We start from the raw sequence: 25,020 nt of genomic DNA on the forward strand, positions 1-25,020 counted from the left end.
CTTTGCCACACGCCTTGCTCAATCTCTTCAGAGCACAAAGCACTGTCTGCAATTGCCTTGTTTATGTGACACCTGCTTACTGACCCTCCTCCCCATGAGAACCTGGAGGGCACAGTGTGTGGCACAGAGTAGGTCCACAAATCATACTCAATGAGTGAACGAATGTATTTTCTTTTTGCGAGATTTCCTTTGAGTAGGTTTCTGTTCTTTGCAATTATAAAATTCTCGACCAAGATAATTGGCAGCAAAATTAACCCCAAACAAACCACCAAACAAATGCTGCTCTGGATACAGCAGGTTGAGGGTTCTTCTCTCTCCTTCCCAACCTCTTTCCTTCCCTCCAGCACACACACCATCCCCATCTCCCCCCGCCCCACTCCCCCCAGACATCATCTGTTTGTCTTACCTTTGATGTCATTCCTGGCACTGACACTCCCCTCCCGGGGAGGAGCCTTCCATTGAATTATGCTGTGAGTAGCAGCATCTCTCCCTCAGATGCCATCGAAATGCATGAATGGCTGGCTGCCCACGTGCCGTCTTAGCTCACAGGTGAACCCTGACTCCCCCAGCCGATGGCTTCTGGAAAAGTAGACAAACAGTGAACTTTTGCAGAGCTGAGACGCGTCAAAGGGCATGCTTTTAAAAGGGAAGGCTCACAGAGGAAATGTGAATCATGGCCCCCATCACACAGTTGTGTAAATTCAGGATTTGCTCACTGGGGTTCCTGTGAAAACTCAAGCTAGCCATCACATTCATAAATAGCCCTGAGTAGCCAATGACCATCTCCCTTCCCTGCTCTGTGGCTAAAAGGCCTGGCCCTGCAGTCACACAGACCTGGGTGTGAGAACCGGTACAACCATGAGTCAGCTGTGTGATGTCTGGCCAGTCACTTAACTTCTCTGTGCCTGTGTTTCCTCATTCTGAAAGTGGACGTAACAATTGGAGCTACTTGATGGACTCAGAGGGAAGACAGTATGATCGCATGTGTAAGGAGGGCACATCTTGAATGCAATAAATGTTCTGTTTCATGGGGGTCAGAAGAGGCTAGACTGTCAGAGCAGGAGCCTGTGCGGCTGTGTGGAATCTGTGCCCCTAGCTGTTACTACCAGGCACCCGGGCTCCAATGGGCGCCTAAGTCCCTCTCTTACAAGCTTGGCAATTCACTGGTTTACTTTCTGCCCTCAGACCACACGCATGTGTGCAGTCAACAGATATCTACTGAGCACCCTCTAGGGGCTAGCCCCAGCTCTGTCAAGTGCAGCAGGACAAAGTAGTTACAAGATCTGAATGCTAGCTAGATCCATCGCTCACAGCTGTGTGACCTTAGGGAGACACCCACCCTTCTCTGTGCCTTTGTTTCTTCACCTTTAAAATGGGGATAATAATAGTACCTATCTCATGGGGGCGTTATAAGGATTGAGTTGCTGTATACACAGGACTTACAACAATGCTTGGGACACGGTGAGTGCCATCTGAGTATTCCTTATCCATGGCTGTTTGTAAAACATGCTTGACTTTCCTGAGGGCTACACGGGAAGGCCTCTGAGGAGACCTAAGCTCCTTGAGAGCTGAATCAGCACCACTTAAAATCCACTGAGCACTTTCTCTAGCCACATGCTTTGTATCAAGGGTTGATAAGTTTTTTCTTCAAGGGCTAGATAGTAAATCATTTAGGCTTTGCAGGCCAGAGGCAAAACTGAGGCTACTATGTAGGTACTTACATAACGGTTTAAAATGTAACCGTTTAAAAATGAGGGTGAATGAAACATTCTTAGGTCATGGACCTTAGAAAGAGCAACGGGCAGGTGGACAGAGTTGGTCTACCGGCTGTGATGTTTTGAAACCTGCTTTTTATCATTCAATCCCTACAACAACACAAAGTGAGCAAGTACTATTATTATTCCCACCTTAAGAGGTGGAAACATTGTCTCAGAGAGGTTGAGTGAGTTTCCCAAGGCCACACAGCTGGTAGATACAAAGGCAGGATCGGAAGCCAGCACTGTGTGACTCCGGAGCCCCCAGGGTTAAACACTATGCCTTTGGTGCTACGTCAGCACCACAGCTGACCTTCCGCCTCCACCATCTGAGACCCATCATCCCAGAAGAGCTGCTTACTTCCTCTCTGAAGGTTCAAAGCAAACAAGGGTAGTGTCTCAGACGAGCACAAAGGTACAAAAGTGAATCACGCTGTATGGACACAGCAGCGTTTTTTAATTTTTTGTTTTTCTTAAGAAGATGTTGGGGGTACGAGTTTATTAATTAATTAATTTATTTTTGGCTGTGTTGGGTCTTCGTTTCTGTGCGAGGGCTTTCTCTAGTTGTGGCAAGCAGGGGCCACTCTTCATCGCGGTGCGCGGGCCTCTCACTATCGCGGCCTCTCTTGTTGCGGAGCACAGGCTTCAGACGCGCAGGCTCAGTAGTTGTAGCTCACGGGCCCAGTTGCTCCGCGGCATGTGGGATCCTCCCAAACCAGGGCTCGAACCCGTGTCCCCTGCATTAGCAGGCAGACTCTCAACCACTGCGCCACCAGGGAAGCCCCACAGCAGGGTTTTTATCCATTCCCCAGTTGATGGAATTTGGGGCTATGGGCTATCACTTTATTGCTTCTCAGCACCAAACCTCCTCCTCTCTGCCCGGCTCTGTGCCACTGGAGCTGGACTCTGTCCACATTTCTCCTTTGCAGGCTGGCTTCATCGGTAGAGGGAACTGGAGGGGCACTGCGATCCACAGCGAGAGAGAAGGACTTCTCATCCTGGTTCCAGGTCTTGTGATGGTTTTGTGGCCTGGATGCCAGCAGATGCACGTGCAGGTCAGTTGCACTCACCCAGCAGCTCTCTGGCCCACACGCCCTGCAGCAAGTTTCCAGACCATCCGGCAGGACGGTCTCACCTGCACCCCCTGGCGGCTGCACGTCCCCTGCGGCAGCTGCACCCTCTCCCCCTAGGAGAGGTGTGACTCTCTGCCTGGGGGTAGGGGGATGTCTGCTGCGTTCCTGCTGCTTTCCCTTTTCATGCTCCCTCAGCCCCTACTTGCTGCTTTCTGGACTTGCCATTTCTATATCCTTTAAAACCCTCTTTTACCCCTTCAGCAGTGAACTGCCTTTTCCTAGTTAATGCTCAGATTACTGGTGTTGATGAAAAATGAATCAGTCGCTTTAAGAAAGAAATGAAAAATTTTATCCGAGTCCAATTTGAGGATTATAACCCGGAAAGAGCATCACAGAAAGCTCCAAGAACTGTTCTGCCCGTTAGAAATCAAGGCACAGTTATATAAAGTTCTTGAGACAGGGCACTGTACATTAAATGACATATTATTGACAGTGGACACCATCCAGATCTGAGTGTCTCCGTGGCCCCTTTTACAAGATCAAGACGGAATGTTATCTTTTCAGGAGTTGTCTTGTTGATGCTAGAACACCGCTCTTTATGGCTGAGCAGGTATTTCTGCTGATGGGGGAGGTACGGTCCATGCAGAATGCAGACACACAATGCACCATGGAGGGTAGAGAGAAGAACAAAGGGCAAGGAAAATTTTTTATGTTTAAATTTTTCTCGTCTTGCCATAAAACAGGAATTTTATTTCACACTGGTGTGGCTTCTGTCTCCTGACTGGACCCTGACAATTAGTGGCTGTTTCCATTTGAGGGCTATTATGAGTAAAGCTATTATAAACATTTGGATACAGGTCTTCGTGAGGATGTATATTTTCCTTTCTCTGGGGTAAACACCAAGGAGTTGAATTGCTGGGGCACAGAGTAAGCGTATGTCTTACTCCATGAGAAACTGCCAAGAAGCTTTCCTCCACATCCTGCCGACACGTGGTGATGTCACTCTTTGTACCCATGAAATACTACCTAGTGCTGAAAAGGAAGGAAATGATGATTCAAGCAACAACACAGATAAATCTCAAAAATGGGTTGAGCCAGGAGCAAACCGTTGCATACCATTACGTTTCTGTTTATACGAAGTTTTAGAATGGGCAACAGTAACCTATAATGACAGAAATCAGACCAGTGGTTGTCTAAGGTGGGGAAGGGGCAGGAAGTTGACTGCAAAGGGACATCAGGGACTTTTGGGGTGATGGAAATGTCCTTTATCTTGATTTAGGGGTGGTTGTTACATTTGTCAAAATTCACTTAACTGCACATTACAAATATGCATTTTATTGTATGTTAAATTATACTTCAGTAAAGTAGATCTTTTAAAAAAGGAGGTCTTGTTAAGGCGTGGATGCTGGGCAGTGGGCTAGGTTCATCCAGCAGCCAGGTGGAATGGTCCCAGGTGCATTATTCAAATCCATACTTCAAACAGGTGACAAGGGTCACGACCGTTCAGGATTGGACAAAGCATGGCAGCAGGTGAATTCCACATTTCTGATGCATATACTGGAAAGTATGGGGGGTTCTTCATGTCTGAAGAAACTGATACAAGAAAAATGACCTCCTAAGAGGATTCCACTTAAAACTTGGATCTAAATTTCATAGTAAGTAACAACAACAAATGCTATGCTTTATTTTGAAATATGCAATATAAAATTAAGAAAACTGTTGAAAAACCTGTAAATCTTTAAAGTTATAATTAAAGCTATGTGCTAAATTCTTAGAGTGAACAACAGAACAGTATTTTATCTTGGAGTAATTTTCCAAGAGACAAAATTTTTTCTAGCGCAACACAAACAACATCCTTTACTCAAGATTTGATTTTTAAATCATGTTATGAAAAGGGTCATTTCAAGGCTGGATCGATTTTCCCAAAGGATACTCTTAAACTTTGGCAGCTCATGTTTGAAGCAGTTAATCCTGTTATTTTTATCAATTTTTCTCTCCTTTGATTTTATTTTATTTTTTTTTGAATTTTCGAATTTTATTTTATTATTTTTATACAGCAGGTTCTTATTAGTCATCAGTTTTATACACGTCAGTGTATACATGTCAATCCCAATTGCCCAATTCATCTCACCACCGCCCCGCCACTTTCCCCCCTTGGTGTCCATACACTGGTTCTCTACATCTGTGTCTCAATTTCTGCCCTGCAAACAGGTTCATCTGTACCATTGTTCTAGGTTCCACAGATATGCGTTAATATACGAATTTGTTTTTCTCATTCTGACTTACTTCACTCTGTATGACAGTCTCTAGATCCATCCACGTCTCAACAAATGACCCAATTTTGTTCCTTTTTATGGCTGAGTAATATTCCATTGTATATATGTACCACATCTTCTTTATCCATTCGTCTGTCAGTGGGCATTTAGGTTGCTTCTATGACCTGGCTATTGTAAATAGTGCTGCAATGATCATTGGGGTGCATGTGTCCTTTTGAATTATGGTTTTCTCTGGGTATATGCCCAGTAGTGGCATTGCTGGGTCATATGGTAATTCTATTTTTAGTTTTTTAAGGAACCTCCATACTGTTCTCCATAGTGGCTGTATCAGTTTACATTCCTACCAACAGTGTAAGAGGGTTCCCTTTTCTCCACACCCTCTCCAGCATTTGTTGTTTGTAGATTTTTTTGATGATGCCCATTCTAACTGGTGTGGGGTGATACATCATTGTAGTTTTGATTAGCATTTCTCTAATAGTGATGTTGAGCAGCTTTTCACGTGCTTCTTGGCCATCTGTATGTCTTCTTTGGAGAAATGTCTATTTAGGTCTTCTGCCCATATTTGGATTGGGTTGTTTGTTTTTTTAATATAAAGCTGCATGAGCTGTTTATATATTTTGGAGATTAATCCTTTGTCCATTGATTCATTTGCAAATATTTTCTCCAATTCTGAGGGTTGTCTTTTCGTCTTGTTTATGGTTTCCTTTGCTGTGCAAAAGCTTTTAAGTTTCATTAGGTCCCATTTGTTTATTTTTGTTTTTACTTCCATTAATCTAGGAGGTGGATCAAAAAAGATCTTGCTGTGATTTATGTCAAAGAGTGTTCCTCCTAAGTTTTCCTCTAAGAGTTTTATAGTGTCCAGTCTTACATTTAGGTCTCTAATCCATTTTGAGTTTATTTTTGTATGGTGTTATGGAGTGTTCTAATTTCATTCTTTTACATGTAGCTGTCCAGTTTTCCCAGCACCACTTATTGAAGAGACTGTCTTTTCTCCATTGTATATCCTTGCCTCCCTTGTCATAGATTAGTTGACCATAGGTGCATGGGTTTATCTCTGGGCTTTCTATCCTGTTCCATTGATCTATATTTCTGTTTCTGTGCCAGTATCATATTGTCTTGATTACTGTAGCTTTGTAGTATAGTCTGAAGTCAGGGAGTCTGATTCCTCCAGCTCCGCTTTTTTCCCTTAAGTGTGCTTTGGCTATTCAGGGTCTTTTGTGTCTCCATACAAATTTTAAGATTTTTTGTTCTAAGTCTGTAAAAAATGCCATTGGTAATTTGACAGGGATTGCATTGAATCTGCTTTGGGTAGTATAGTCATTTTCACAATATTGATTCTTCCAATCCAAGAACATCGTATATCTCTCCATCTGTTGGTATCATCTTTCACTTCTTTCATCAGTGTCTTATAGTTTTCTGCATACAGGTCTTTTGGCTCCCTAGGTAGGTTTATTCCTAGGTATTTTATTCTTTTTGTTGCAATGGTAAATGGGAGTGTTTCCTTAATTTCTCTTTCAGATATTTCATCATTAGTGTATAGGAATGCAAGAGATTTCTGTGCATTAACTTTGTATCCTGCAACTTTACCAAATTCATTGATTAGCTCTAGTAGTTTTCTGGTGGCATCTTTAGGATTCTCTATGTGTAGTATCATGTCATCTGCAAACAGTGACAGTTTTACTTCTTCTTTTCCAATTTGTATTCCTTTTATTTTTTTCTTCTCTGATTGCCGTGGCTAGGACTTCCAAAACTGTGTTGAATAATAGTGGTGAGAGTGGACATCCTTGTCTTGTTCCTGTTCTTAGAGGAAATGCTTTCAGTTTTTCACCATTGAGAATGATGTTTGCTGTGGGTTTGTTGTATATGGCCTTCATTATGTTGAGGTAGGTTCCCTCTATGCCCACTTTCTGGAGAGTTTTTATGATAAATGGGTGTTGAATTTTGTCAAAAGCTTTTTCTGCATCTATTGAGATGATCATATGGTTTTTATTCTTCAATTTGTTAATATGGTATATCACATTGATTGATTTGCGTATATTGAAGAATCCTTGCATCCCTTGTTTTTTAAATGTATCAACTCCACCAGATTCTGGCTTGTCAAAGTATTTGGATAGAAATCGAGTAGTTTTCCAACATAACTTTTATCAATTTCATGGAATCCTACATTTTTTTTTTTTTTTTTTTTTTTTTTTTTTGCGGTACGCGGGCCTCTCACTGTTGTGGCCTCTCCCGTTGCAGAGCACAGGCTCCAGACGCGCAGGCTCTGTGGCCATGTTTCACGGGCCCAGCCGCTCCGCGGCATGTGGGATCTTCCCAGACCGGGGCACGAACCCGTGTCCCCTGCATTGGCAGGCGGACTCTCAACCACTGTGCCACCAGGGAAGCCCTGGAATCCTACATTTTTGGCAATATTTCCAGTTTTACTTTGTAATTGATATAGTATTGTCTGGTGCCACATCCAATACTGAGGACAAGCTTGACTAACAAATTTGGATAGGGACAGACAGCTGGTATGAAACAAGGAAGAATAGTTAATTAGGAGCCAATTTAAAAATGCTCAGTCCTTTTGTGAATATGTGTTACGGTAACTTCTGCTTCCCTGTACAAATTTATGCAGATGACAAGGACCCTGTGTAGGTGCACAGAGGAACATATATGTGATGGCTGGATCTCCAGCAGTCATTTTGGAGCATGAAGGAGAGGGCCACATTCTAGGGATGGTAAGCAGAAAGTTGGAAGGGACCTGAATTACCAAAGACTGTGGAACTACTACACCATCACTGGAGAACCTACCTCTAGACTTCTTTTCTGTGAGTGAGAAACACACTTCTATGTTTTTTCAGCCCACTGTAATCCTAAATGACCCCAAGTTCAGGCCAAACCCAGCTCCAGGACTCTGGGACTAGAGTATAAAGTTGTGGTTGTCCCCAGTGAGAAGGGTCACCAGACTACTCATGAGATAATATGGGGCCTGGATGAAGCTTCCTTTAAGCATTCTCACCATTCAAGCAAGATCAGACAAATGTGGGCTCATTGGCTTCCTAGGGGCCAAATGGACTTGCAAGTGAATGCTATTTACCCCCAGACAGTCTTAAAAAGATAATTAAATGTACGGGCCTTCAGGTGAGGTGTGATCTCAAAAACAGGCTGAAGGTTGGCCCTAGCCCACTCCTCATGTTTCCTGCCATGGCCCCTGTAGACTTTTGAGTTTGAGCCCACCCTATTACCATCCCAGACTCAGAGTACAGAGACTGTGTCTGTCTCGTTCATGGTGGATCCCCATTGTCTGGAAGAGTTCCTGGCAGATGTTTGGATCTCAGTGGATTTTCATTAGATGCCTGAACAAGGGAAGTAGGATGTGAGGCATCCAGGTGGCTGACTTCCCAGATGGTGTTCTGATTAGAAAGAAGGGGTCTATGGTTTGGAGGATGTATATACAGAAATATATAGAAAAGAGGCCTCTTAGAAACAATAGGAAGCTAGTCAAGCTCTTACACAAGCAAGGAGCCCACACTAACTCTAGTGGGCTCTGTAGGAGGCCAAAATAATCATCTAGTGACAGGAACAGCACTAACTGGTAAGTGCTTTAAAATGCTCTAAAATGCTGTTATTTCATATAAGTATTTAGTAGGTTCCTACTATATCCCTCCCCCACCACCAAGTTACATTAGCTTGGGTACAGGGTCCATAGGAGGCCTGTGGCATCACTTCTAATCTTAATGGGCTGCAAAGCCACATGCAACTGACCACACGGGGGCCCAGAGAGTCATGCAATGGAAGCCCTTGTGTGATGTGCACTGCTCAGCAGACATGCCCAACCTCAGGGCCTTTGCACCTGCAGTTCCCTTTACCTGGAGCAGGAATTGTCATGATTTTTTGTAAAGGACCAGAGGGTACATATTTTAGGCTTTGTAAGCCTTATGGTCTGTCACAACAACTCAACTCTGCCCTTACAGCTAAAAGCAGCCACAGACAGTGCACGATGAATGGGCGTGGCTGTGAGCCGATAAACCTTTATTTACAAAAACATGTGGTAGGCTGCATTTGGCCTGTGAGCTATAGTTGGCCGACCCCTGAAAGCTGCATGGCTCCCTCCTTTGCTTTTTTCAGCCCTCTGCTCAGATGCCCACCTTATCTCAACAGCTCCATGCCTGCCATCCTTTGCTCTTTAATTTTCCTTTACTTCCCTTCACATTATATGTTCATTTATTTATTGGTTCATCATCTGACTCCCCTTTTGGGAATGTAAGAGCCACGAGGGGGTATCCACAGCTCCTAAGAAGTGTTTGGTATATAGTAGACACACAAGAAATATTTGTTGAATGAATGAATCTTAAAGGACAATAACAATAAATAGAAATAACTAATGTTTTCTGCACGCTTCTGTTCTAGACCCTCTAAGACACATGTGGAAAGTATCACTTAATCTTTAGTAGCCTACAGTAGAGGATCTATTATTATAGCGCCTTTACAGATGGGGAAGCTGGGGCTCTGAGAGGTAAGTTACTTGCCATAACAGTGACATTGGCCATGAGAGCACTACAGCACGGGGCGTTAGAGCTGGCTAGGACCCGGAAGGTGAGTCCATCCCAGACCCGGCACCATGAAAACGCAGCAAGTGGGATGTGGAAGAGGGAGCCACATGCCCGAGGTCACACAGCAGGAAAGGGATGGAGTGGAATGAGGACCAGGTCCTCATTTGCCTGCTACAAGGCCACACGGGCTGCAGTGTGTCCTGCAGGTACAGGTGGGCCGTGGACACCCCAGAGCTGCACTGCTCCCCTGGGTGATCTGCCCGTGGGGGGGGGGGCTGTGACCTGCCTGTGGCCAGGGGGCCACGGGACCAGAGCTTCCTCTGGATGGGTCGTATCAGAGACAAACCATGTAACCAGGCCCGCAGCCTCCCTGAGTTATAAACTACAGACGAAGCTGGATCATCTCAGTATGCCTTAGCCCCCAAGATGCTGAGACGTGAACTTCTATAAAGTGGACAATAAAAGCCGCGGAGAAGCCGGCCCAGGAATACTACCCAGCTCTCTGTCCTCCTGGAGCTGGTTGCGTCCCCCAACCTCCACTCCCCCTGCCGGCTCTGCAGGAGGGAGAGACCATCTACTTCTCCCTGGCACTCACGTCCATGAGCTTTCTGCAGAAAGGAGCACTAGAGGAAATTTCCCCTTCCGCGATTAATCCCTGTTTCTATTCCCAAAGAGGCTCTAAGGACCAAAGGCCAGAGCGTGCACACCCCCTGCCTTCACAGGGCCTGGCTGAGTATATGGCCGGGGTTTCCTGCCCAGGCAGAGGTAGAGGGGATTCATTTGCTAGGGCCGCCCTAACACAGTACCAGAGACTAGGTGGTTTAGAGGACAGAAGTTTTTTTCTCAGGATCTAAAAGCTAGAAGTCCAAGATCAAGGTGTCTGCAGGCTTGTTTCTTCCAAGGCCTCGCTCCTTGGCCTGTTGACAGCCATCTTCTCCCTGTGTCTTTGTCACATGGTCTTTCCTCTGTGCGTGTCTTGGTCCTAATCTCTCCTTATGAGGACACCAGTCAGATTGGATCAGGGCCCGTCCTAATGACTTCATTTCAACTTGATCACCTCTTTAAATACAATCTCTGAACGCGGTCACTTCCTGAGGTGCAGGTAACCCTAATTACCTTCCAAAGGCCCCATCTCCAAACACCACCATATTGGGGATTTGGGCTTCAAAATAAGAATTTGGGGGTAACACAAAACCTTCAGTCAAGTCTTGCAAGCAACATAATCATAACAAAAATTCACTGGGATAGTCCAAAATCAAAGAGTATAGGGCCGGGATCAGCAAATTATAGCCAGAGGGCCAGATCCTGCCTGCCACCTCCTTTTTTTTTTTTTTTTGCGGTACGCGGGCCTCTCACTGTTGTGGCCTCTCCCGTTGCGGAGCACAGGCTCCGGACACGCAGGCTCAGCGGCCATGGCTCACAGGCCCAGCCACTCCCCGGCATGTGGGATCTTCCTGGACCGGGGCACGAACCCGTGTCCCCTGCATCGGCAGGCGGACTCTCAACCACTGCGCCACTAGGGAAGCCCTGCCACCTCCTTTTGTAAATAAAGTTTGATCAGAACGCAGCCGCACTCACTTCTTTACATATTAGCTGCATATTAGCTGCTTTCAAGCTATCACCGCTGAGCTGAGTGGTTATGACAAAGACCACATGGTCCACAAAGCCTAAAATATTGACTATCTGGCCCTTTTTGGAAAAAGTTAGCTGATCCCTGATGTAGAGGAACTTATTATTCCTCTCCAAGTGATATCTCAGCTAAATAAATTTCTGGGTTCTATAACACGCAGACATGAAATCAGATGCATTAATGATTTAAATGACGACGCTAAGCTGTGAAAGTGACAGAAGAAAATCTTTGAGGGTAATTGTATAATCTTAGGTAGGAGAGGACTTCCTAAAGCAAAACAGAAAGCAGAATATATAGGGGAGGAATATTTTATGTGCTTTACAGCCTTCACGACTAAAATTCGAAATATTTATACACCAAAAGATTCTATAAACAACATAAAAGACAAACGAGAGCCTAAGAGAGAAGCATTAATCTAAGACAACAGATGGTTTGTATTCCTAATATGCAATGAGTTACCGCACATCAAGAAAAATTCCAATCAACTCAGAATAAAAATGAACAAAGGCTATAAACAGGCAATTCACAGAAGAAATACACATAGTCAAAAATATGTAAAAAGATAGCAAAGCACACTCATGATTCCAAAGTGCAAATTCTGCCACGGTTACTAATTTTCAAACAAATCTAACAAATTGGCTAAAACTGAGATCATGGATCATATTTGGCGTTTATCATGGAACTGGGAAATGACCTCCCAGATACTCTGCTGCTGGAAGTACAAAGTGGTCCAGCCTCTTTGGAGAATGATTTGACAGAATCAGTTTAAATGAAATACTCAAAGCCCCTTTTATCCCAAAATTTCACTACTAAGAATCTAGGCCTGAGTCAGATTTGTGTTGGACAATGTTTGAATGGCATCACTGCAATGGTATGTGTTGTGCACACACGTGCTCACACGCACAGAAACCACCCAAATGCCCATCAGTGGGGGTGTGGGTAAAATGCATTCTGGTACCCAACGGAAACTGGAAAAGTACAGAGCCATTCAATGGATAAGGCTGCGCTCACCGGAAGACTCCAGAAAAGTGAGAAAAGCACATTTTAGGATAATGTTATGGCATGATTCCTTTCTTTTTTTTGGTAAACTGTAAGTGGCGTGTTTATAAATCATTACTTAGACTCATGCTCTCCGGGCTCCGGGTCCCACATTGTCAGAGGCAGAGGGTTTCACACACAAGCAGCCTGACTGCCGCCCCTCTGGCCAGCTGTGCCTGTGGCTCTCCTGGTCCCTGCCCCCCAGCTGACTGGAAGGGGATGGTGGTCAGGGGAGCTGAGCCCCAGCAAAGAAGTACACAGACTCTTGAAATAATGCCCCATTGGTTCTCCATCTCAGAGTCAAGAGACAGATTCCAAACCTCACTGAGTCCGTGATGGGGGTGGGGACTTAGGAGCTGCTCCTGCACCTGGGGGCTCACTTGCCGGCATGATGCTTCCAGGGTGTCGGGAGCCCAGGTGACCACGCCATGGACCCTCTCCCCCTCAGTGCTTTGGGTGCTTCTCCTCAACCCCCTCCTCTCGGTTCTGCCTCTTCTCTTCCTGGCCAGCATCATGGGTTGTTGTTGAGTCTCTGCTTTCTGTTCTCACCTGGGGGATGGGATGGAGGAGCTTCAAATTCCGAAGGTGGAGGAGAGAAAGGAAGGGAAAGCCACACGTGATGCTCAGGACTGAGGATGGGGAATCTCCGAAGCGGCTGGGTCTCTTAGGGGGTGGGTTAATCAGTGGGCAGCAGTGGGGATCAGGCCCCGTGAAGCCCACGGGCTCTTCACCATCTCTTCCTGCCTTGAGCTACATCATAAAACAATGCTCCTGTCCATCTGCCTTAAGCAACTCCAGACTCCAGAAAGGGGAGGCAAGTGGGAAAGAGGAAAAGCCCAATCCCACAACCCAAGCTGGTGTTGGGAAGGATACAGGCGCAGAGATACCTGGAGGGTGGGGCGGGATGTGGGTAGGAGGGTGATGGGCTGGGGGCATCTCCCTAACGTCTCATCACCCAGGCTTTTGAAAGCTGTTTTCTAAACAGTACTTTTCATTTGGTCCTGTTAACTCCTCTTTTCTATTGACGTGTGTGTGTATGTTTTAAAAATTGCTACAGATATTCTGGAAAAGACTAAAACAAAAAGAATCCCCTTGATGTCAGAAGGCAGTTCTGATTCTGAGGATTTTGGGTTTTTTAAATAAATTTATTTATTTTTGGCTGCGTTGGGTCTTCATTGCTGCGCGCGGGCTTTCTCTAGTTGTGGCGAGCGGGGGCTACTCTTCATTGAGGTGCACAGGCTTCTCATTGTGGTGGCTTCTCTTGTTGTGGAGCGCGGGCTCTAGGCGCGCGGGCATCAGTAGTTGTGGCCCACGGGCTCAGTAATTGTGGCTCGCGGGCTCTAGAGCGCAGGCTTAGTAGTTGTGGCACACGGGCTTAGTTGCTCCACGGCATGTGGGATCTTCCCGGACCAGGGCTCGAACCTGTGTCCGCTGCACTGGCAGGTGGATTCTTAACCACTGCGCCACCAGGGAAGTCCTGATTCTGAGTTTTGAGGCCTGATTTCCTGACTCTTCCGATTTAGCTAAGTAATCCAAGAAGCCTCTCCCTAGAGAGGAGACCAGATATTGTGAAACATTTTCTATAAAGGGCCACATGGTCAATATTTTAGGCTCCTTGGGCCAAAGGGCAAAATTGAAGGTATTATGTTTTATATTACAAGATTAAAAAAATGAATCTCCATATATTTTAACTGATGAAATTCAAAATATTATACTAACGACCGAGTGCAATTTAAAAAATAATACATGTTTAGTAATAAGGAGAACGTCTGATGGGGGGAGGGTATTATTTCCTTTAGTGTCTCCTATTATTGAAATCAACTGCAAGTGTTTGATTTTTTTTTCAACCACTTAAAAATGTGAAACCATCCTTAGCTTTCCGGGTGCACAAAACCCAGCAGGGGACTGGACTTGGTGGTTGGGCCATCGTTTGCTGACACCTAGGGTGGGTCACCCCAGACCCTCACGGGCCATTCCTGGAAACCTGTCCACTTCTCTGAACTAACCAGGTAGCCTCTGGGGAACCAATCAATACCACCGAGGCACATGGAGAAAAGCAACTACTCCAGGCACTGTCTGTGGACAAAAAATAAAATACAATGAAAACAGAGAGCGTGGCTCTGGTTTGGCTGGAAGAAAGAACCTCGAACTTGAGTCTTGAATTGACTCTTAGCCACCCGGCCAGTGATGAGCCCAGCCCTCTGGGTGGAAGCTGGTTGGCGCTAGGAGGAGGTGGCCTACCCAGGCCAGTGTGCGAAACAACCCACAGGGAGACCGTGAGATGGAGGTTACTGGGCCCATCCTGGGAGAAACTGACTCTACGGGTCAGCGACAGGGCCCAGGAGGCTGAATTCTAACAAGTCCTACCTTCCCCCGTCCACGTCCTTTTTGTGATACACGGTTCTGACTTGGAGAAACGCTGGGCAAAAGGAGAGAGAGACGAGGTAGGACAGAAACGCTGCAGTCCTGCATAATTAACCACAGTGGCCGCGGCTGTAGGTTGCTGTCATGGGGCACCACCTGCCTGCCTTCCTGGCACTGTCCTGTCTCGGGGGATCCTCCCACCCCTGCAGCCCTGAGCTAGAAAATGTCACCCCCCATTTCCTGCTGAGGTACAGGAGATCGGGGGGGTTAATTAGCTTGCCCAAAGTCATCCAGATAGCAAACGGTGCAGCTAGAATTGGAGCCAGACAGCCTCACTCCAGAGCCTTTAAATCTAAAGCTGATTATCAAGTGGCTTCCGGTGACACAGAGACTCAAAGCTTAACAGTTTGCCAACACTTGGAAGGAAAAAAAAAAAGGAAACTAAGGTGCTGAGGACTTACTACATCTCAAGTGCTTTAGATACAATCTCTGTCAATTCTCCCAACAGCCCAAGGAGGTAGGGATGACTGCACCCATTTATCACATGAGGACACCCCAAAAGCACAGAGATTAGGGAACATGCCTAAGGTCATAAGGTTTGATAAGTATAAGATCCTATCAGGGTCAAGCCAAGGTTGATCTGGCCCCAACTCAGTGCCTTTATCCCAATACCACTGAGGCTCATTACTACCACACTTTCCCTGAACCTCAAAAGACCATAAGCTCTGTATCTGTCAGCTTTTGCTGTGTATCAACCATCCCAGAACTCAGTGGCGTACAATAAGCATTGATTCTCATGCTCAAAGGTATGCAGGAGAACTTACTGGCTTTTCTCCACGTGTGTTTATTCTAGGATCCAGGGTGAAAGAGCAGCCATGATCCAAGTGTCTGTTACGTTCATGGGTAAAATTAGAAGCTACCAGAAGGGCAATTGGAAATAGGAGATTAATCTTATGGTCTAGGCTCAGAACTGGCACACTGTTGCTTTCACCCCCATTCCATTGACTGAAACAAATCACAAGGTCAAGCCCAATGGCAGTGGGGCAGGGAATATACTCCTACAACAGAGGCTTGAGAAATAGGAAGAAAGCAAACATTTGCTGCAAACCAATCTAAAGGCTGATCTGGGGAATCTGAGAGCTAATGACCCTCCTTCCCTGTGATGTTTTCAGGTACTCTGATACTAGGATGCCAAATGCTTAGTCTCAGTGGGGGAGAAGAGAAGGCAGGAATTCTGCAATAGCAAGACAGGTACTATAAATGAGGAACACAGGATGTAAAACAGTAGGGAGTGGTGAGGACTGCGGCAAACTGGAGAGCACAGACCCTGCCCAGGTGGCAGCTGCTCCTCAGCTCCTGCAGACTGCGGACAGAGATGCAACCTCTCCACTGACTCTGGCCATCCTTGTCTGCTTGGCCCTGGCTCCCAAGCATCCCACCTGCCCTCATGGCAAAGATGAGGTTCCCAGAAGCAACATTCTAGGAGAAACTTGCTGCCGTCCTTGCTGTATTGCACAAAGAGACATCGCCAGCCCTGCTGGATGTCTGCCCCGGGCCCCTCATTACGCCTCGCTGGGCTCCTTCCCCAGGAAACAAGGATGCTCATGCTGCTTTCCTCCCCCAGAACTCTTTGCTGCGGGGAGGAACTGCGGCACAAACCCATTCATTATTAGTGCAAAAATAGACAGGGTTGATCAAAAGAGATCTGAATTATAACTAATTGGCCTGAAAGTTCAGCAAGATTGCTTTGTAAGAGGAAGAGGAGGAGGCAAGAGTAAAATGTTAACCATGGATTAAACAGCCTTGAGCAGAAGTGTGAGACTCCGGGGAACCAGGGCCGGAAAAGGACCCAAGTGCCAGCTGCCTCCGAGACCCGGGCCAACCTGGGGACGTCAGGCAGGATCTCAGGCCGAAGTCTGGCTCTGCCCCAAGCCCGCTCTCCCACCACTGGAGCAAAAGTCCTTTGCGTTGGGCACTGCTCCGTTGCAGTAGAATCTGCCCTTTTGCATATGTACTATCCAGTCCTCTTTTCAGAACTGAAATAGCACCGCAGCATCTGGGGGCCCATCTGTCCCCAGCGGTCACCGTATGTGATCGGGTGGGTCAGGTTTCACTCCCAGTTCTGAGATGCGCAGGAGGCTCAGGCCTGCTCGTCTGGGTTGACGAGAATCCAGTTCACAGCTTCTGTCTGTATTTCATGGAGGAGGATGCAGGCCTGAGGCTGCCGGGGCCACCTGGGCCACCAGCAAGGGGAGCCTGCAGTTAGTACGGGGTCAGTCACAGCCTGTGCCCAGCTGTACTGGAGTCTGAGCAAAAGGAAAGACCATTCAGAATGATACTGCTTTTGTTTCAGAATTTGATATTTCGCCTTGTGGATTTTTTTTTTTTTGCATTGATTTTTTTTTTGGGGGGGGGTACGCAGGCCTCTCGCTGTTGTGGCCTCTCCTGTTGTGGAGCACAGGCTCCGGATGCGCAGGCTCAGTGACCATGGCTCACGGGCCCAGCCGCTCCGCGGCATGTGGGATCTTCCCGGACCGGGGCACGAACCCGCATCCCCTGCATCGGCAGGCGTACTCCCACCCGCTGCGCCACCAGGGAAGCCCTCTGATTTTTTTTTAACATTGCATTCTAATATAACTTGTCTCGATCACTGAGCTGGGTGCCCCTTTACATTGTGCACCCAAGGCGAGTGCCTCACTCTCCTGACCCTGTTATTCCTGACGCTGGTGCTTGCAGTCGGAAGGTCTGGGTTCCAGTTCTGACTCTGCTACTTCCAGATCTGTGTGACCTGGAGCAAACTGCTTGGCCTTTCTGAACCCCAGTTACTTCACCTGCAACACGGGGGTGGCCATACCTGCCAGGCTGGATGAAATGATACTCCTTGTAAACTGGATACTCCTTGTAAACTGTGGTCACCTGAATACAAGGGACTCTTCTGGCTGCACGTGCAACTCCTCTTCCCCCCCACACTCACCGTGAGAGTTCACCTGGGGCTGGGCACTGGGCAAAGAAATTAGTGTGCTTTATCCTACTAAAGCCTTGCTACAGTGTCCTGAGATTTTGGCCAGAGGAAATGCATCCTATAGTTATAGTAGCTCCGTTGTCCAGATCAGGACACGGGCACAGACAAGGGCCACTCAGCAGTGGTCAGAGCTGGGTGGGAGTGACGGACTTAGCAGGGTCAGGGAGGAAGCAGCACGCATACACCTGAGACTAAGACCCCAGAGCTGGGCTGACGTGACCGAGACACCTCATCACGGTATTTTGAGGCTCGTGAATTCGCTTCGCTCGTGCTGCTCTGGATCAGCTGTTACAGCTGAAACGACTATCAACTACCATAATCGGTGCCTGCCTTCGTCGTTAAGGCAGCTGTGGCTGCCCAGGCTGCTCAGCGACAGCGGTGTTGGTGTCGGCTGCGGCTGACATCCTGTGCAAGTGGGGCCACGGGAGCTCAGGCCATCCTGGCCAAACCCAGAAGAGAGGAAGCAATAAAAACGAAGCCTTTCCCAACACACAAGCGAAGCCCCCGTGTGTTCGCGTCACTAAGCAAAGTCTGTCAGCTGCAGGGAGGACAACTGGCCTCTTGTCTGGACCATTCGCTGCTGCTGAATGGCTGGTACTTTCTCACCTGTTTACATCTTGTCTTCTTTTGAAAATCTCATTGCTTTTTCCCCCACCCAGCATTCCTCCCAGAAAAGAGGCTGCCTTTTTTCTGTAACTGCACCCCAGCTTCCTTTCAGGTAGGCGATCCCACCTACTCTTGGTTTATAGGGTCTGGGTGGGGCTGACCCCACCCTCAGGTCTGGGTGGATGCAGAACTCAGACCTGGCCAGTCTAGCTGAAGGATGCCAAGCCTGGGACCTGAGCCGTGCCCACTGTTACTGAGTGTGTGGGACTCACACTAACAGCCTCCTTGTCACTCGATGCGGAAAGCTTGCCTAAGAATTAAGCTAACACAGAGAAAAGCAGAGCCCAGAGACAGATGGTTTTTGATGACATATGAATACCTGGATCCAACCATGCCTGAAGCCACTTATCCCTGAGTTTTCATTTACATGAACCTATATATTCCTTTCTTCTTAGGTCAGTTTGAGTTGCGTTTCTGTCCCCTTACAACTGAGAGAGTCCCGATGGATACATCTCCTTGACTCAAGGACTTGAGGGTGGGGACTGTTTCTTATGCTTCCTGGAATCCCTTAGAAGGCCTAACACGATGCTTGGCCCCTAGGAGGTGCTCAGAAAATATTTGCTGGTATGGCGGGCACAGTTAATGATCTGCCTAATAACCATTCTTCTTTCTTCCTCGCTAACAGGACCCTAATTTTGTCAGGGAGGCAATGTGCTTAGCCCAAAGAGTAGGCCATGATTAATTTAAAGCAACTGTGATAATCATGCCCTCAAATTTCCCAGATTCACTTGCAGCTTGGGGTGGTCCCATGATTTATTTCGGACTAATCAGACCCAAAAGGAAGTCTGATGTGGAGCCTTCCGGAAGAAGTGTTGCCATTTTGATTTAAAAAGACTGATATGCTAAGGCTAGTCTTTTCTCCTCCTTCTTGCCTTAAGCAAAGATGTGATGCCTGGAGCTGCAGGAGCCATCTTAGACCATGAGGCAAAAAACCAAAAAACAAACAACACACCAAAACACTAAGGAAAGCAAAGCAGAAAGACAGAGAAAAAGAAGCTCAGGTGCCTTACGTCACTTTTGAGCAACTGAATCAACATCAGCAATTACCTACCTCTGAACATCTTATGTGGAAGAACAAATCCCGCCTGCACACATACACCTGTTTGTTCAAGCCACTGTCGGTCAGGTTTCTGCTACGTGCAGCCAAACACAGTTCTGCTATAGCTAGCTGTTAGATTCTTGCACTGTGTATAATTCAGTTACTGGAGCAGTTTTTGCTTAAGAGTTTCTGGTCATTAGTCAATGAAAACGTGTCCACATACGCATTTACTGTGCATTTAACGTGCAGACTGACTTTCAAAGCTAATCCCCTTACGCGATGAGACTCCATACATCTCCTTTAGTTTGTCCAAGAAACACATCTGTGAACACGGGCTAGGTCACAGCAGCTTAATATTACAACAGAACACAGTGAACTATCTAAAGAGGGGAGCAAATCTCATATATGTGCATCTGACAAACTCCAGCTGCAAGGGATTCTGGGAAAATGTGGTTGGTAGCTTTCTTGCCCCTATGTACAGGAAACAGCCAAGAGGGAAGGGGGAAGAGATGCTGAATCCACGCTGTCTCCCACACTGCCTTAACTGTTCTAACCCCAGCAAAAGAGGGGCCTCGCTATATTTCAAAAATCTTTCAAGGGCCTCCCTGGTGGCACGCCGGTTGAGAGTCCGCCTGCCGATGCAGGGGACACGGGTTTGTGCCCCGGTCCGGGAGGATCCCACGTGCCGCAGAGCGGCTAGGCCCGTGAGCCATGGCCGCTGAGCCTGCGCGTCCGGAGCCTGTGCTCCGCAACGGGAGAGGCCACAACAGCGAGAGGCCCGCGTACCGCAAAAAAACCCAAAAAACAAAAAAAACATCTTTCAAAATTTAACTTACTGCTCAAGCAACTAGCACAGGAAACAAACAAAACCCCATAAAACAGAAATAAAAATCTCCACACTATCAGATAGCTCTGATAGATACTTGCAAACCTTACCCCAAACTTTAAAAAAATGCCAAAAAATATAGTGTCAATAAACTCCCTAAGTGGTCTTCAAGTTGCAGACATTAACCTAAATGTGATATTTAATACAGTTTTATTATTTTTATATAGCTTATATATATTAAGTTTTTATACAGTTTAATAATACTGGCCAGTGGTGAAAGGTTTATATTCCAAAGTTAAAAAGTTTATTTTTAAAAAAGACTGGGCTTTTAATACCTGCCTCAGGTATTTACTGTATGGTCTTGGGCAAGTCACTTAAATTCCCAGCTCCTCTGTTCTGTTATCTCTGAAGTGGGCACCATGATATCCACCCTAATTACTACCTGGGGTTTCTGTGAAAATAAAGTGGGATAATGTACAGGAGAGCATTTGGTAAGTGGTCCAGGGCCATACACATATAAAGAACTGGAAGCATCAGATCTACAGCTAAGAGTTGGGATCAGTATTTGGGGACAGAAAATAAATGAAAATAAGACAACTGTTGATCAAGGCACAATATGCCCAGATATGGCAGACTGGCTGAGAAACATGAGGCTAATTGAGGGAGAGATGATGTCAGTGTTCAGAGATCCTGGTAAACAGCCCATCATTCTATAAGGCACATGTGATGTGTTTTCAAATCAAAGTCAAAGGAAACCAAGGACCAGAGGGAAATGGTGCTTTGATGTTTAGTCCAGCTGAGTCCTCTCCCACCCATATGTGCAGCCTCTGCCCCTCACCTCTAGACCATCACCTCTGCTCAGTTCTGGACCACACTAGCTTTTGTCCAGATGCCACCAATAAGCTCCCCCCTCAAAGGGCACCTCTCCCTCTAATCTTCCCACCACACAGAGGATGGGGTAGACCTCCTAAAACTCAAGTATGATCATTCTGTTTCCTCATTAGAACACCCTCCAAGGGTCAGCGCAGCCCTTCCGCACTAGGAACTCAGGCCTGAAGAGCCAGGCCAAGGCCTCTGCATGCAGCGCCCTGTGAGCAAGTGAAACTAGACTGAGCACAAAGGAAAAGAAAAAAAGGGGCAGTTAACTAAATTGTGGATGACCTAAACATGGAGCCTTCCAATTTATATCACAGTGAAAGTGTATCAAGAAAGGATAAGGAGGGAGACTGGTTCAAGATGGCGGAGTAGAAGGACGTGCTCTCACTCTCTCTTTCGAGAACACCGGAATCACAACTAACTGCTGAACAATCATTGACAGGAAGACACTGGAACTCACCAAAGAAGAAACCCCACATGCAAAGACAAAGGAGAAGCCGCAGTGAGACGGTAGGAGGGGTGCTATCACAATAAAAAATCCCATAACTGCTGGGTGGGTGACTCACAAACTGGAGAACACTAATACCACAGAAGTCTACCCACTGGAGTGAAGGTTCTGAGCCCCACGTCAGGCTTCCCAACCTGGGGGTCTGGCAACGGGAGGAGGAATTCCTAGAGAATCAGACTTCGAAGGCTAGTGGGATTTGATTGCAGGACTTTGACAGGACTGGGGGAAACAGGAATCCACTCTTGCAGGGCACACACAAAGTAGTGTGTGCATCGGGACCCAGGGGAAGGAGGAGTGACCCCATAGAGACTGAACCAGACCTACCTGCTAGTGTTGGAGGGTCTCCTGCAGAGGCAGGAGGTGGCTGTGTCTCACCGTGAGGAAAAGGACACTGGCAGCAGAAGTTCTGGTAAGTACTCCTTGGCGTGAGCCCTCCCAGAGTCTGCCAGTAGCCCCACCAAAGAGCCAGGGGAAGGCTCCAGTGTTGGGTCACCTCAGGCCAAAAAACCAACAGGGAGGGAACCCAGCCCCACCCATCAGCAGACAAGCGGATTAAAGTTTTACTGAGCTCTGCCCACCTGAGCAACAGCCAATTCTACCTACCATCAGTCCCTTCCATCAGGAAACTTGCACAAGCCTCTTAGACAGTCTCATCCACCAGAGGGCAGACAACAGAAGCAAGAAGAACTACAACCCTGCAGCCTGTGGAACAAAAACCACATTCACAGAAAGACAGACAAGATGAAAAGGCAGAGGGCTATGTACCAGATGAAGGAACAAGATAAAACCCCAGAAAAACAACTAAATGAAGTGGAGATAGGCAATCTTCCAGAAAAAGAATTCAGAATAATGATAGTAAAGATGATCCAGGACCTCGGAAAAAGAATGGAGGCAAAGATCGAGAAGATGCAAGAAATGTTTAACAAAGACCTAGAAGAATTAAAGAACAAACACCTAGAAGAATTAAAGAGCAAACAGAGATGAACAATTACAATAACTGAAATGAAAATTACCCTAGAAGGAATCAATAGCAGAATAACTGAGGCAGGAGAATGGATACATGACCTGGAAGACAGAATGGTGGAATTCACTGCTGTGGAACAAAATACAGAAAAAAGAATGAAAAGAAATGAAGACAGCCTAAGAGACCTCTGGGATAACATTAAACACAACAACATTCGCATTATAAGGGTCCCAGAAGGAGAAGAGAGAGAGAAAAGACCCGAGAAAATATTTGAAGAGATTATAGTGGAAAATTTCCCTAACATGGGAAAGGAAATAGCCACCCAAGTCCAGGAAGCGCAGAGAGTCCGATACAGGATAAACCCAAGGAGAAACACACCAAGACACATAGTAATCAAATTGGCAAAAATTAAAGACAAAGAAAAATTATTGAAAGCAGCAAGAGAAAAATGACAAATAACATACAAAGGAACTCCCATAAGGTTAACAGCTGATTTCTCAGCAGAAACTCTACAAGCCAGAAGGGAGTGGCATGATATACTTAAAGTGATGAAAGGGAAGAACCTACAACCAAGATTACTGTACCCAGCAAGGATCTCATTCAGATTTGATGGAGAAATCAAAAGCTTTACAGACAGGCAAAAGCTAAGAGAATTCAGCACCACCAAACCAACTCTACAACAAATGCTAAAGGAACTTGTCTAAGTGGGAAATACAAGAGAAGAAAAGGACCTACAAAAACAAACCCCGCAAAATTAAGAAAATGGTCACAGGAACATACATATTGATAATTACCTTAAACATGAATGGATTAAATGCTCCAACCAAAAGACACAGGCTTGCTGAATGGATACAAAAACAAGACTCATATATATGCTGTCTACAAGAGACCCACTTCAGACCTAGGGACACATACAGACTGAAAGTGAGGGGATGGAAAAATATATTCCATGCAAATGGAAATCAAAAGAAAGCTGGAGTAGCAATACCCATATCAGATAAAATGGACTTTAAAATAAAGAATGTTACAAGAGACAAGGAATGACACTACGTAATGATCAAGGGATCAATCCAAGAAGAAGATATAATACTTATAAATATATATGCACCCAACATAGGAGCACCTCAATACATAAGGCAACTGCTAACAGCTCTAAAAGATGAAATCGACAGTAACACAATAATAGTAGGGGACTGTAACACCTCACTGACACCAATGGACAGATCATCCAAACAGAAAATTAATTAGGAAACACAAGCTTTAAATAACACAATAGACCAGATAGATTTAATTGATATATATAGAACATTCCATCCAAAAACAGCAGATTACACTTTCTTCTCAAGTGCGCATGGAACATTCTCCAGGATAGATCCCATCTTGGGTCACAAATCAAGCCTCAGTAAATTTAAGAAAATTGAAATCATATCAAGCATCTTTTCTGACCACAACGCTATGAGATTAGAAATGAATTACAGGGAATAAAAACGTAAAAAACACAAACACATGGAGGCTAAACAATATGTTACTAAATTACCAAGAGATCACTGAAGAATTCAAAGAGGAAATCAACAAATACCTAGAGACAAATGACAATGAAAACACGACCATCCAAAACCTGTGGGATGCAGCAAAAGCAGTTCTAAGAGGGAAGTTTATAGCTATACAAGCCTACCTCAAGAAACAAGAAAAATCTCAAATAAACAATCTAACGTTACCCCTAAAGGAACCAGAGAAAGAAGAACAAACAAAACCCAAAGTTAGCAGAAGGAAAGAAATCATAAAAATCAGAGTAGAAATAAATGCAATGGAAACAAAGAAAACAATAGCAAAGATCAATAAAACTAAAAGCTGGTTCTCTGAGAAGATAAAATTCGTAAACCGTTAGCAAGACTCATCAAGAAAAAGACGGAGAGGACTCAAATCAATGAAATTAGAAATGAATAAGGAGAAGTTACAACAGACACGGCAGAAATACAAAGCATCCTATGAGACTACTACAAGTGACTCCATGCCAATAAAATGGACAACCTGGAAGAAATGGACAAATGCTTAGAATGGTATAACCTTCCAAGACTGAACCAGGAAGAAATAGAATATATGAACAGACCAATCACAAGTAATGAAATTGAAACTGTGATTAAAAATCTTCCAACAAACAAAAGTCCAGGACCAGAAGGCTTCACAGGTGAATGCTATCAAACATTTAGGGAAGAGCTAACACCCATCCTTCACCAGCTCTTCCAAAAAACTGCAGAGGAGAGGAAACTCCCAAAATCATTCTAAGAGGCCACCATCACCCTGATACCAAAACCAAAGACACTACAAAAGAAGAAAATTACAGACCAATATCACTGATGAATATAGATGCAAAAATCCTCAGCAAAATACTAGCAAACAGAATCCAACAGCACATTAAAAGGATCATACACCATGATCAATGGGATTT

General features: G+C 45.7%; 1 long non-coding RNA gene across 2 annotated transcripts in view; it reads right to left on the minus strand.

The window, feature by feature from the left end:
- LOC117197779 (uncharacterized) overlaps positions 1–25,020 on the minus strand; it is a 231,081-nt gene that overhangs the window by 92,226 nt on the left and 113,835 nt on the right. For both annotated transcript variants that reach the window (XR_007472119.1, XR_007472118.1), the window contains exon 4: positions 407–579. This is a non-coding gene — a long non-coding RNA (uncharacterized LOC117197779). The remainder of the gene's footprint in view (positions 1–406; positions 580–25,020) is intronic.

Source organism: Orcinus orca, chromosome 16 (assembly GCF_937001465.1).
Source record: "Orcinus orca chromosome 16, mOrcOrc1.1, whole genome shotgun sequence".
Taxonomy (NCBI): Eukaryota; Metazoa; Chordata; class Mammalia; order Artiodactyla; family Delphinidae; genus Orcinus; species Orcinus orca.